Source organism: Ailuropoda melanoleuca, chromosome 15 (assembly GCF_002007445.2).
Source record: "Ailuropoda melanoleuca isolate Jingjing chromosome 15, ASM200744v2, whole genome shotgun sequence".
Classification (NCBI taxonomy): Eukaryota; Metazoa; Chordata; class Mammalia; order Carnivora; family Ursidae; genus Ailuropoda; species Ailuropoda melanoleuca.
This window is the reverse complement of record NC_048232.1, coordinates 10,242,995-10,254,282: the sequence shown is the minus strand read 5'-3', so window position 1 is coordinate 10,254,282 and position 11,288 is coordinate 10,242,995. Positions and strand designations below refer to the sequence as shown.

The 11,288-nt window shown below is 53.5% G+C and overlaps 1 long non-coding RNA gene across 2 annotated transcripts in view; it reads left to right on the top strand.

The window, feature by feature from the left end:
- The window catches only part of LOC117796350, a 52,077-nt gene that overhangs the window by 13,072 nt on the left and 27,717 nt on the right, over positions 1-11,288 (top strand). For both annotated transcript variants that reach the window (XR_004620767.1, XR_004620766.1), the window contains one exon: positions 1,292-1,382. This is a non-coding gene — a long non-coding RNA (uncharacterized LOC117796350). The remainder of the gene's footprint in view (positions 1-1,291; positions 1,383-11,288) is intronic.

The window sequence follows — 11,288 nt, the reverse complement described above, 5'->3', positions numbered from 1 at the left end:
TTCCTTCCTTCCTTCCTTCTTGTAGGCTCTATGCCCAGCATAGAGCCCAGTGCAGGGCTTGAACTCACAACCCTAAGATCAAGACCTGAGCTGAGGTCAAGAGTCAGCTGCTTAACTGACTCAGCCACACCAGCTGTTTTTTAAGTCTTGTAACTCAAAATAATCAATATGCCAAGGTGGCCTCCTCTGGGGTGACATGCTCTGAACTCTCACCGTCCACCCTTTACCTGTATCTGTCTACCTGCCCAGCCACCCATCCGTCCAACAGTCCATCCACCCATCCACCCATCCTCTCCACCTGTGCCTCTGCCTGCCTGTCTACTCGTCATTCACCAATAGCCTGCATGTCCAGTCTGTGACCACACCTCAACCACACTTCATCTTTCCATGAGTTCCCCAGCTGCATGTTGGACTCGGGAATTGTTAAAGTTGGGTCCCTTCCATGCTCAGGTTCTCAGTCTTCCTGAGATCTCTCAGGTCCGTTGTGGGGCTTATGGTGTTGCATACACGCTCTGGCATTAGGCCAGGCCACTGTTCCTTTCCCCCGGGCTGCTGTCCTTAGGAGCACGCCAGCTGTGGCACTTGGCACTGCAATTTAGGCACAGAACAGGCTTTTCCCTTAAATTCCACCCCCACAACAGAAACCAGACTGGGTTGATGAGCTAGGGAGGAAGAGGGAGAAGGAGATACAGCATAGGTAGGTGATAAGCCTACTGGATGTGGCTACCCTTAGAGTCTCAAGGTGGGTCTGTCCTGGAGTGCTTTCCAGGGCTCCCCCATCTGCCCTCCAGATGGCCTTCATGGGAAGGAGGGGCCACCTTCCCTCCCCGGGAGGGCTTTGTGTACATCCCTGATTCAGGGTCCAGCCCAGCTGCTGGGAGGCCCAGAAAGAATGGTGGTCTCTCGCCTCAGAGGCTGACCTCCCTGATCCTTGTTCCCCATCCCAAGACCAGCCTGTTCCCAGGATGACTGGCAACAGAAATGGCCCCTAGGTTTGAGGGATACCCCTTTGGCCTCTGGAGTGCTCCCTTGCCTTCTGGTCCCTGACGAAACTGGTCCATCAGAACATGACTGTCTAACATGAGTCCTCGCTTAATACTAAGCTTAGTGCGACTGCATCCCCAAAGGTTGTGATGACAAGCCCCACCCGGGTTCCTTGCCCTGGCCTTTCTTCCTTCCCTGGTGGGGGAATTCTCCAACCTAGTCTGGCCTGCTGCAGACTCATCACCCCACATGCCACAGGTACAGTTGCTGCAAACCGATTGCCGACCAATTCATTTTCTTTTTCCAGGTGCGATTCTGATGCTGCCATTTGCTCTGTGCACAATGGAGCATCTCAGCCTCAAACAGCCACGTACAGGCCAACAGACTCAGCAAGCATGGTGAGTGTTTGTTTCATATTTACTCATCGAGGTAATGGTTTTGTTGCGGGATTGTCGAATGCGACGGTCACGAGAGAATTCTTGAGACGTCGTATGGTGCCACTTAGTTTATTTAAGTAGCACGGGGACGGGGCCTGTGGGCAGACAGGGCTCTGCTTCTGCTGTGTGAAGCTGGCAGTTGTATGCTTGGTGCTTGAGGGGGAGGGGACACGTAGGGAGTATTAGATCATAAACGTCGTCTTCGAATTTCAACTCGTAAAACTACTTTTGCAAGATTTCTCTGCTGCTTATCGTTGCGCTCGACATTAACAATGGGTGAGATTTATAGGCCGTCGTGGGTGAGATTTATAGGCCGTCGTGAGACCCTTTAAGACTGTAGCAAGCAGCACGTATTTGATCCTTCTCGGAGCTAGACCGGCTGTAGGTCAGCCTCCTGGGCTAAGGGTGAACATTTTTCTGCTTCTATCCCTCTCATCAGTTTAAAGGGGAATTCATTTAAGGAATTTATTTAATGGTTCCTTTCAAAACAAAGAATCAATCTGCCCCCAAAAGTGAATTCAAATTTCTCCTTTTTTATTAGGTAAGTATTGCTTGCATGTTTAAAATGATTTTGAAAAGATAGCTAAGAAAACCCCAAAAACCTTAGTTAGGGCCTGGGGGTCTCTTCGGGCATCCTGTTCCTCTCCTTACCTTTCTATGGGCTAACAACTGATCTTCCTGCCCCAGCTGCTATGAGACAAGTCTCTCTCTCGTGCTGTCTGGCTTACCCCTGGAAGCTCTCTGACCTCATGTCCTACTCCGACTGTATTTGCCCTCCTTACCCATTCATTCCTGTCCCCTCTGGGCGGAGGTGAAGGAGACCATATTGCGTGTTCAGTTTTAGCTGGGGCAGCAGCAAGGGACCGGAACCCCCTTTCCTTGGAAGCAGTGAATTGAGAGGGAGCTTTCTTTCTCTGTTCCTGGCTCATGGACGCTTGTTACGAGAACAGATTTAAAACTTGGAAACGAGGCCAAAAAGTGGATGGCATGTCATGTAAGTGTCAAAATGAGCATCATTTGATAGGTCTGCCCAAGGATTCCTTAATGATGTGAGGCAGTGGTTCTCAACCCTGGGTCCCTCGGGGGACATTTGCAATGTCTAGAGACGTGGTCGATCGTCATGACTGGCGGGGAGCATGGGGGTGTTCCTGACAAGCCGCGGATGAAGGTGGCAATACTGTGAAACGCACCACCAGCCCCAGCGCAGCCTCTAACCATGAAAAATGACTCCACTCCCTGCGTTCCGTCGATTCAGGGTCTCAGAAGTTCTGTGTGAGCTTCAGATTTTGACTGACAGAGAGGAAACTGAATTCTTTTTGGTAGAAAAGATAACCCAAAGGTGGCCGTTCATCACTCCCTAGGACGGGAACCGGTTTCGTATATTTTTATTAACCTAGTGCTCGGATTCTGGCGGCTCTTCATCAGATGGCCCATAGATATCAAGTTCCTCAAACGCTCTGGGAACCGTATTCCTATGTTCATCATTAATTAACAAATGGAATGAAATCTTCGACGTGTTCATTTCCATCCTGTAATAGTTACCTGTTGCTGGGTAACAAATTACCCCACATCGTAGCGGCTGAAACAATACTAAACGTATTATTATTTTTGCATAGTGCCTGTGGGACAGGAATTGAAGAGCATTTTAGTGGAATCGTGGGCCTTGGGTTCTCTCACGAGGGTGCAGTCAGAACCAGCCAGGGCCCTGCAGCCATCTGAAGGAGGCCGCCAGGATGGCTCCCGTGCACGGTCAGCCAGTGCACGCTCTCTGTGGGCAGAAGCTTCCGTTTCTCACCAGGTGAGCCTGGCAGAGGCCTGCTCCAGGGCCCTCATGACGTGACCGCTGGCTTCTCCCAGAGCCAGGGCTCCGAGAGAGAATAAGGGGAAACCGCAGTGTTAGAGCTGCCTTGGAAGTTGCCTGCTTCAGTTCTGCAGTGTGCTGTTGGTTCCATGGGTCAGTCCATTCTGCAAGAGACAGACAGCACAGGCCTGAGCATACCAGAGGGAGAGATTGTCAGGGGCCATCTTGGAGGCCCTCTGTCCCACAGCCATTCATGGCCTTGCCACATGCAAGATGTGCTCAGCCCCTCCCAAGGCCCCCCAAGCCTCATCTCGTGAAGCATCGGTTTATCCAAACCAGGTCCATACTGATGAGGCTCCTTGAGCCCTCAAATCCACTTCTCTTTGATATGAAATTTGTAAACTAGAGACACAAACTATCTGCCCCTTCCACACTCAACAACAGACAACAATGGGACAAGTGGAGGATAATTCTGCGGACCCTCCTGTTCGGCCAGAGTGGCAGGTGGGGAGGCACCCAAGTCACAGGCTCAGAGCACTTTTGAAAGGCAGGTGGGTACGGGTGGACAGCTCCCGGGGTAAAGGCCACGGCTTTCACACTCACTCCACTGGCCTCTGTTTCTCCCTCTGGGTCATCCTTCCTTTTCCTGGGGCTTCCTTTTCTCAGCCTGCTTCCCACCTGTACCAGGTCTGGGGTCCAAAGGCATCATTTCAATGTGTACTCTGTGCCTTTCAGCCCAAGCTGTTCATGTTTCTCCCAATAAAATTCTCTGTAAGACTTTGTGGGCTCATTCCTTTAGGAAAAAAAAATCACCCTCAGCTGTCATAGAAGCCCTGCAGAGGACAGGGTGGTTCTGTCTTTTAAGCCATTATGTAAGGCCACCCTCAAAGACAGTCATGCTTCTGTGATCGGGTTTTCAAGGCCAGTCAAGTTTTCACTGACACGACCCTCAGAGTCCTACATGAGTGGTTTCCAAACGACAAGGGAACTTTCCTCGAATGTCCCCAAACTTATCTGGAACTTCCATACCAAGAGATGAGGGGTCTTTCTTTGAAAACCTGCTCCCACTTGCTCCCCTTCCCCTCCAACCCTCTTCTTTTTATTTTTTCTTCTCTCTCTCTCTTTCTCTCTCTCTTCCTCTTTCGTGGGGTGGGGTGATTCATTGGTCAGATATTCTTTAGTCTTCTTGTCTTACCCAGAGGTCACAGGTCTGAAATTTTTGGCTGAGCACTGAAGCCACAGCAGGTCCCTGTCTGATGTGGGAGAGGCAGGGGTCCCTGCCAGGGGGAGTGCATGAGGATTCTTGCCCATGAACACATCACGCTGTCATTTAGAGCCCAATCATGTCACCTCCTGTCCAGGTACAATTCCACCTCATTGCTTTACAGGCGTATGAAGCAGGTTGGCTGATGAGACTACAGAAAAGTCATGCAATTTTCTCAAGGGCACATGGCTTGTCAAGATTGTCAAGAGCCAAGATTTGAAAACAAGTCTTTCACACAAGCCCATGACATTTCTATCACATCCAACAGCGTGTTGTCTAAGGCGCCCCTCAGTGTTCGAAGAATGGATGGATGGGTGAAAGGGTTTCTCTAAGCTGGCTCCACCACATCCCCAGGTTCCATGCTGGGAACACCAGGTGCTGGGGAATCGGATTCAGCCACACAGCTGTGCTCTGCAGGTGCTTACGATGGAGAAGGTCAGCTCAATGCCAGTGACTTGTTAGACCCATCAGGTTGACCAGGTGTACGCTCAGGAAGGCACACAGGGGTCAACTCAGGTGTCCCATCTCTGTTACCAACAGAGCATGAGCCCAGGCATTTGTAAAGAACCTGTGACACCCAGAATACAATGGCTGCTGTTGCCACAGCCACCATCCCTCCACTGCATCCTATGACCCCTTGGAATTGCACCTGAGCCACCTTGATGTGTGGCAGCAGAAGGGGCTGGAGCCGCCCCATCATGGCCCTTGCTAGAAACAGCTTCCTGCCCCCCCTTTTCGCAGGAGGGAGCAGCACCTGGTCTCTGGCCCTGTCACTGAGACCAGCCTCGGCCAGAGAAGAGCCGGTAGAGTGCGATTTCTTCATTCACACCCTCTGCTCCTGCCACCGTAGAAGGAGGCATGACAGCCCACTCATGGGTGGCAAACAAACTTGTGAGCATGTTGGAAGAGGCATAGTGGGCTTTGGAGTCAACCAGATCATGGTTAGCGTTGTGACTTTGGGCAGATGGCTTAACCTCTCTGAGCCTCCACGTCCTCATCCACCAAGTGGGATGCCAACCTCTTAAGAGTGTTGTAAGGGTCAAATATCAAGCATTTGGTGCCGTGTTGGACAAACTGGAGGCATTAAAAAAAATATGTTTCCTCATTTAGGAATAAGAGAAGAAGTTTTTATTTGGGAAGAAATGCGGTTTCTGAGTGTGCAAAAAATTGGCTTGTCTCAGCTTAATACAGAAAAAGATATTGCAGGAACATGAACTTCTGTGCCTCCCCACTGAAGAGCAATGAGAGTCCCTCCTGTGTAGTATCAGGCCGTCCACAGGTCATGTTGCTTGCTGGGTCCATGTTATGGACCCAATGCTTGTGTCCTCCCACCAAATTCATATGCTGACTTCATTATCCCTAGTGATGGTAATAGGAGGTGGGGCCTTTGGGAGGTGATTGGGTCATAAGCAGGGAGCCCTCATGATGGGATTAGTGCCCTTACAAAGAGACCAGAGAGCCCGGCCCCTTGTCCTGTGCAGACAAGCATGCAGGCAGCCATCTATGAGCCAGGAAGCGGGCCCTGACCCGATGGAGAATCTGCCTGTGGCCTGATCCTGGCCTTCCAGCCCCCAGAACTGGCAGGAGTGAATGTGTATTGGTCACGCCCCTCAGACTGTGATGTTTTGTTATAGCAGCCCCAGCAGACTAAGACAGTCCACACGGCTAATTGGAACCCAGGTAGAATCAGAGGTTTCCCGGCATGATAGTCCTATGATGTAGGAGCAGTCATAGATTTATTTATTATTATTATTTTTGAAAGCCTACAAGTAATTTATCACTTCTGTGCCTCGGTTTCTTTACCCAGAAGATGGAGGATTGGGCCTGTCTTCAAGCCGGCCCCTGGGAGGATAATGGGCCATCATTCCTGGGGTGAAACAGCCTTCCAGTGGCCTCTGAGTGTTCTTTCCCTTTGTCCTGAATCGCATGTCTGTGACCCAGCGTGGTTGCACAGGGACGTAGTCAGTGCTCGGGAACCTGCAGTGACTTCCACAGGTTTGTCTCTCCTTCTGCCTTCTCTTTCTTACGTCCTCCCGCCGCCCGGCACTGCCGACACTAAAGCACGGGTTCCTCTGGGCCAAACTCTGTCTCCTTCCAGTGGCTTTAATGGGAGCCCTCTCCATCCGGCCACCTCCCAGTCTAGTTTCCAGGCACTGTTTCAGCCCTGAAGACGTGTATTTGGGCGCTCGATTGGAAAGGTGTGCTTGCAGCTGAAAGGAAGCCCCCCCCCTTGCAACACACACACACAGAACCCCAGACCCTCGACTCTAGTTCTGTTGCAAATCATTCTCAAGCTTCACCAAGCTCTTCTCCGTGACATGCAGTCCTGGGGGAACAAAGAGGATGTGGTCAGAGTTTCAAGTGTCCCATCCAGATCCAGCCGGAGGAGGGAGTCACATTAATTCTGTCTGACTTCAAGGGCCTTGTTGCAATTCTTTACAGCCCCTGCTCAGAGGCCCTCGGGGAAAAGCATGTTTTTAAATCGAGGACAAAACCTCGGTGCAAGCAGGCTTTGGGGCCTTTGTAGCTGGCTCTAAGTAGAGAAATCCAGCATTCATTGTCAGACTTTCTGCATGGAAAGCATCCCCCACGTATGTCACTGAATATGGAACCCAGACAAGTGGTTCTCTCTGCCCAGAAGCATGTTGTGGGGTGACTGAACGTGAACTTGGTTGCTCAGGGCACCGTGCGTCTGCATCCCCGGACACGGATGCCGGTCCTCTCCGTCCTCAGGGGACAGTGTCTGCGGGCCTGTGAGGCTCTGGGCGAGGTCGTTGTTTGGTTGACCAATAAATGGCCTGGGTTTCGTGCTGCAGTGTGTGTCCCTACGGCTGGGGAGGAAAGGAGGGCGTCGCTCTGGGGCAGGGGGGACCCCGGCTCCCATGCAATTATGTCAGGTGGAGTGGTCTGCGTGTCCCTCCTCTCCAAATCTGCAGACCTGCGTCCTCCCAGACTCGGCTCTGCCTCAGCGGCGACTTTGGGCTTTACTCACGCGTGCGTTCTCAGAGCCCCATGCTGCGGCCGAGGGCTTCACGGCCTCTGCAAGTTTCGGAGCCTCTGCTTTTATGGCCGCTGTGTGTGGAAGAGAAGTGCTGTCTGGGGAAACGACCAGTTTGCCTTCCGACTGGATGACGGATGCAAGATGAGCGTTTCCTCTTTTACGTGGAGCTCCAACACGGCCTGGACGCGTGCTCCCCAGCGCCACCAGCCCTCCGGCGTATCCGTGGGCTGTGCTCCGCGCATGCTTTCCATAGGATCTACTCGGCGCCAAATTCAGCGCAAGGCGTGTGCCCCATTCATGTGGTTTATCTCACGGAATCCGGTGGGGCGGAACCCCTCAGGGAGCTTCGGAAGGCCTGAGNGAGAAGTGCTGTCTGGGGAAACGACCAGTTTGCCTTCCGACTGGATGACGGATGCAAGATGAGCGTTTCCTCTTTTACGTGGAGCTCCAACACGGCCTGGACGCGTGCTCCCCAGCGCCACCAGCCCTCCGGCGTATCCGTGGGCTGTGCTCCGCGCGTGCTTTCCATAGGATCTACTCGGCGCCAAATTAAGCGCAAGGCGTGCGCCCCATTCATGTGGTTTATCTCACGGAATCCGGTGGGGCGGAACCCCTCAGGGAGCTTCGGAAGGCCTGAGCAGTTCAGAGGCCAGTATACACACCCTCGGCGTGGGATGAGACAGTCCTGAGCCCGGCCTCCTCTGCGGACAGCTGGACTCGAGGTCAGGTCTGTGCACCTGTACTTGCATAGCAGTGGGGAGGAATCAGGGTGACTGTTACAGGTGTTCTTCCTGCAGGGAGCCTGGGAGCTTGTGGCCATATGCTGGCCTCTTCCTGCCTGGCACGTTGCGAGGGAGCCTGAGTCAGAAGGAGCAGGAGCAGCAGCGGAGTGAGTGCGGGGCTCTCAGTGCAGGTCAGCGTCCCAAAGCGGGGGTGGATTCTGCAGGAACCCACAGCCACAATCTCGAAAAGTAGCATTTTATCACCTTCTGCCCTGGGACCTCAGGCAGGAGACCAAAGCAAACAAAGCACACCCCAGTGCATCAGCAATGGGGAGGAAAGGGCACAGCGGCTGGCAGGGCCACCAACCCTGTCCCACCAGAGTCNGAACCCACAGCCACAATCTCGAAAAGTAGCATTTTATCACCTTCTGCGCTGGGACCTCAGGCAGGAGACCAAAGCAAACAAAGCACACCCCAGTGCATCAGCAATGGGGAGGAAAGGGCACAGCGGCCGGGCAGGGCCACCAACCCTGTCCCACCAGAGTCTGAACGGAGGCGCGCCTGGGCCCAAACGAACCGCACCCCGCAGCAGAGGCAGGCCCAGCCTGGTGCTGCATGAGGCCCGCCCGCATTCATCTCCCTCTCCCTGGAAGGGGGAGAGAGAGGGCAACCCTGCCTGCTCTTCATGACCCTGCGGTCCCTATGTCCTTGCAGAATCAGTGACGTGAGAACTGTCAGCTCTTGTCCCCCGCAGTAGGGCAAAACGGACATTAACTAAAGCCAAGGACGCACTTTCTGTGAGGCCTCCAGTCCCAGGCCCCGCTCCACAGGGACCGGCCTTACCTGAGAGACACCGTGATGACCTGATGGCATTGCCAAACACAATGCCACAAACAGCAGAAACCCCTCCCGTTTTTCTTTTGCCGGAGAAACTGAAGATCCAGCAAATGAGAGCTCTTGCTTCAGTTACTCACTCATCGTCTATCAGTCCCACGTCTGTCCTTCTTTGCTCTGCCAGGAAACACTGGAGCTGGACCCTGTGAGCGTTTCCCCTTTGCTGGCTGGAGGAATGCTGTCCTTCCAGCAAGTTCTTCTGCAGGAGCGGGCTGCGTTTCCCCGCCAAGCTGGTGTCCTTGCCGGGTTGGGATCCCAGGCTTGGGATGGGGGTGGCCCCCGTCCTGCTCCGTGTTCCCTTGTGTCCATTCTCCCTCTGCTACGATGTTGTCCTGCTCCTGCTTCTGCCCCCTTCTAGACCCCTTCGGGTCCCCTTCCAGCCTTTCCATAGTTTCAGGTCACAGTTCTTTATCTTAAATATTCCCATTCAAATAACCAGGGCAGTGTGTTCCTTCTGCCTGGACCCCTTCCTTTACTGCAGAAAAATGAAAGTGGCCAAAAATAAATCCTCCTTTGTTCCTAATCCTTTAAAGAAATGAAATCCTCAGAGGAACTGTAGCCCCCAAACTTCTCCTTTATTGAATGGTTGGCTGTGTTTGGAGTATGCTGATTATTTAGACTATGGTGGGGTGGGGTGGGGTNTATTTGGGCGCTCGATTGGAAAGGTGTGCTTGCAGCTGAAAGGAAGCCCCCCCCCTTGCAACACACACACACAGAACCCCAGACCCTCGACTCTAGTTCTGTTGCAAATCATTCTCAAGCTTCACCAAGCTCTTCTCCGTGACATGCAGTCCTGGGGAAGAACAAAGAGGATGTGGTCAGAGTTTCAAGTGTCCCATCCAGATCCAGCCGGAGGAGGGAGTCACATTAATTCTGTCTGACTTCAAGGGCCTTGTTGCAATTCTTTACAGCCCCTGCTCAGAGGCCCTCGGGGAAAAGCATGTTTTTAAATCGAGGACAAAACCTCGGTGCAAGCAGGCTTTGGGGCCTTTGTAGCTGGCTCTAAGTAGAGAAATCCAGCATTCATTGTCAGACTTTCTGCATGGAAAGCATCCCCCACGTATGTCACTGAATATGGAACCCAGACAAGTGGTTCTCTCTGCCCAGAAGCATGTTGTGGGGTGACTGAACGTGAACTTGGTTGCTCAGGGCACCGTGCGTCTGCATCCCCGGACACGGATGCCGGTCCTCTCCGTCCTCAGGGGACAGTGTCTGCGGGCCTGTGAGGCTCTGGGCGAGGTCGTTGTTTGGTTGACCAATAAATGGCCTGGGTTTCGTGCTGCAGTGTGTGTCCCTACGGCTGGGGAGGAAAGGAGGGCGTCGCTCTGGGGCAGGGGGGACCCCGGCTCCCATGCAATTATGTCAGGTGGAGTGGTCTGCGTGTCCCTCCTCTCCAAATCTGCAGACCTGCGTCCTCCCAGACTCGGCTCTGCCTCAGCGGCGACTTTGGGCTTTACTCACGCGTGCGTTCTCAGAGCCCCATGCTGCGGCCGAGGGCTTCACGGCCTCTGCAAGTTTCGGAGCCTCTGCTTTTATGGCCGCTGTGTGTGGAAGAGAAGTGCTGTCTGGGGAAACGACCAGTTTGCCTTCCGACTGGATGACGGATGCAAGATGAGCGTTTCCTCTTTTACGTGGAGCTCCAACACGGCCTGGACACGTGCTCCCCAGCGCCACCAGCCCTCCGGCGTATCCGTGGGCTGTGCTCCGCGCATGCTTTCCATAGGATCTACTCGGCGCCAAATTCAGCGCAAGGCGTGTGCCCCATTCATGTGGTTTATCTCACGGAATCCGGTGGGGCGGAACCCCTCAGGGAGCTTCGGAAGGCCTGAGCAGTTCAGAGGCCAGTATACACACCCTCGGCGTGGGATGAGACAGTCCTGAGCCCGGCCTCCTCTGCGGACAGCTGGACTCGAGGTCAGGTCTGTGCACCTGTACTTGCATAGCAGTGGGGAGGAATCAGGGTGACTGTTACAGGTGTTCTTCCTGCAGGGAGCCTGGGAGCGTGTGGCCATATGCTGGCCTCTTCCTGCCTGGCACGTTGCGAGGGAGCCTGAGTCAGAAGGAGCGGGAGCAGCAGCGGAGTGAGTGCGGGGCTCTCAGTGCAGGTCAGCGTCCCAAAGCGGGGGTGGATTCTGCAGGAACCCACAGCCACAATCTCGAAAAGTAGCATTTTATCACCTTCTGC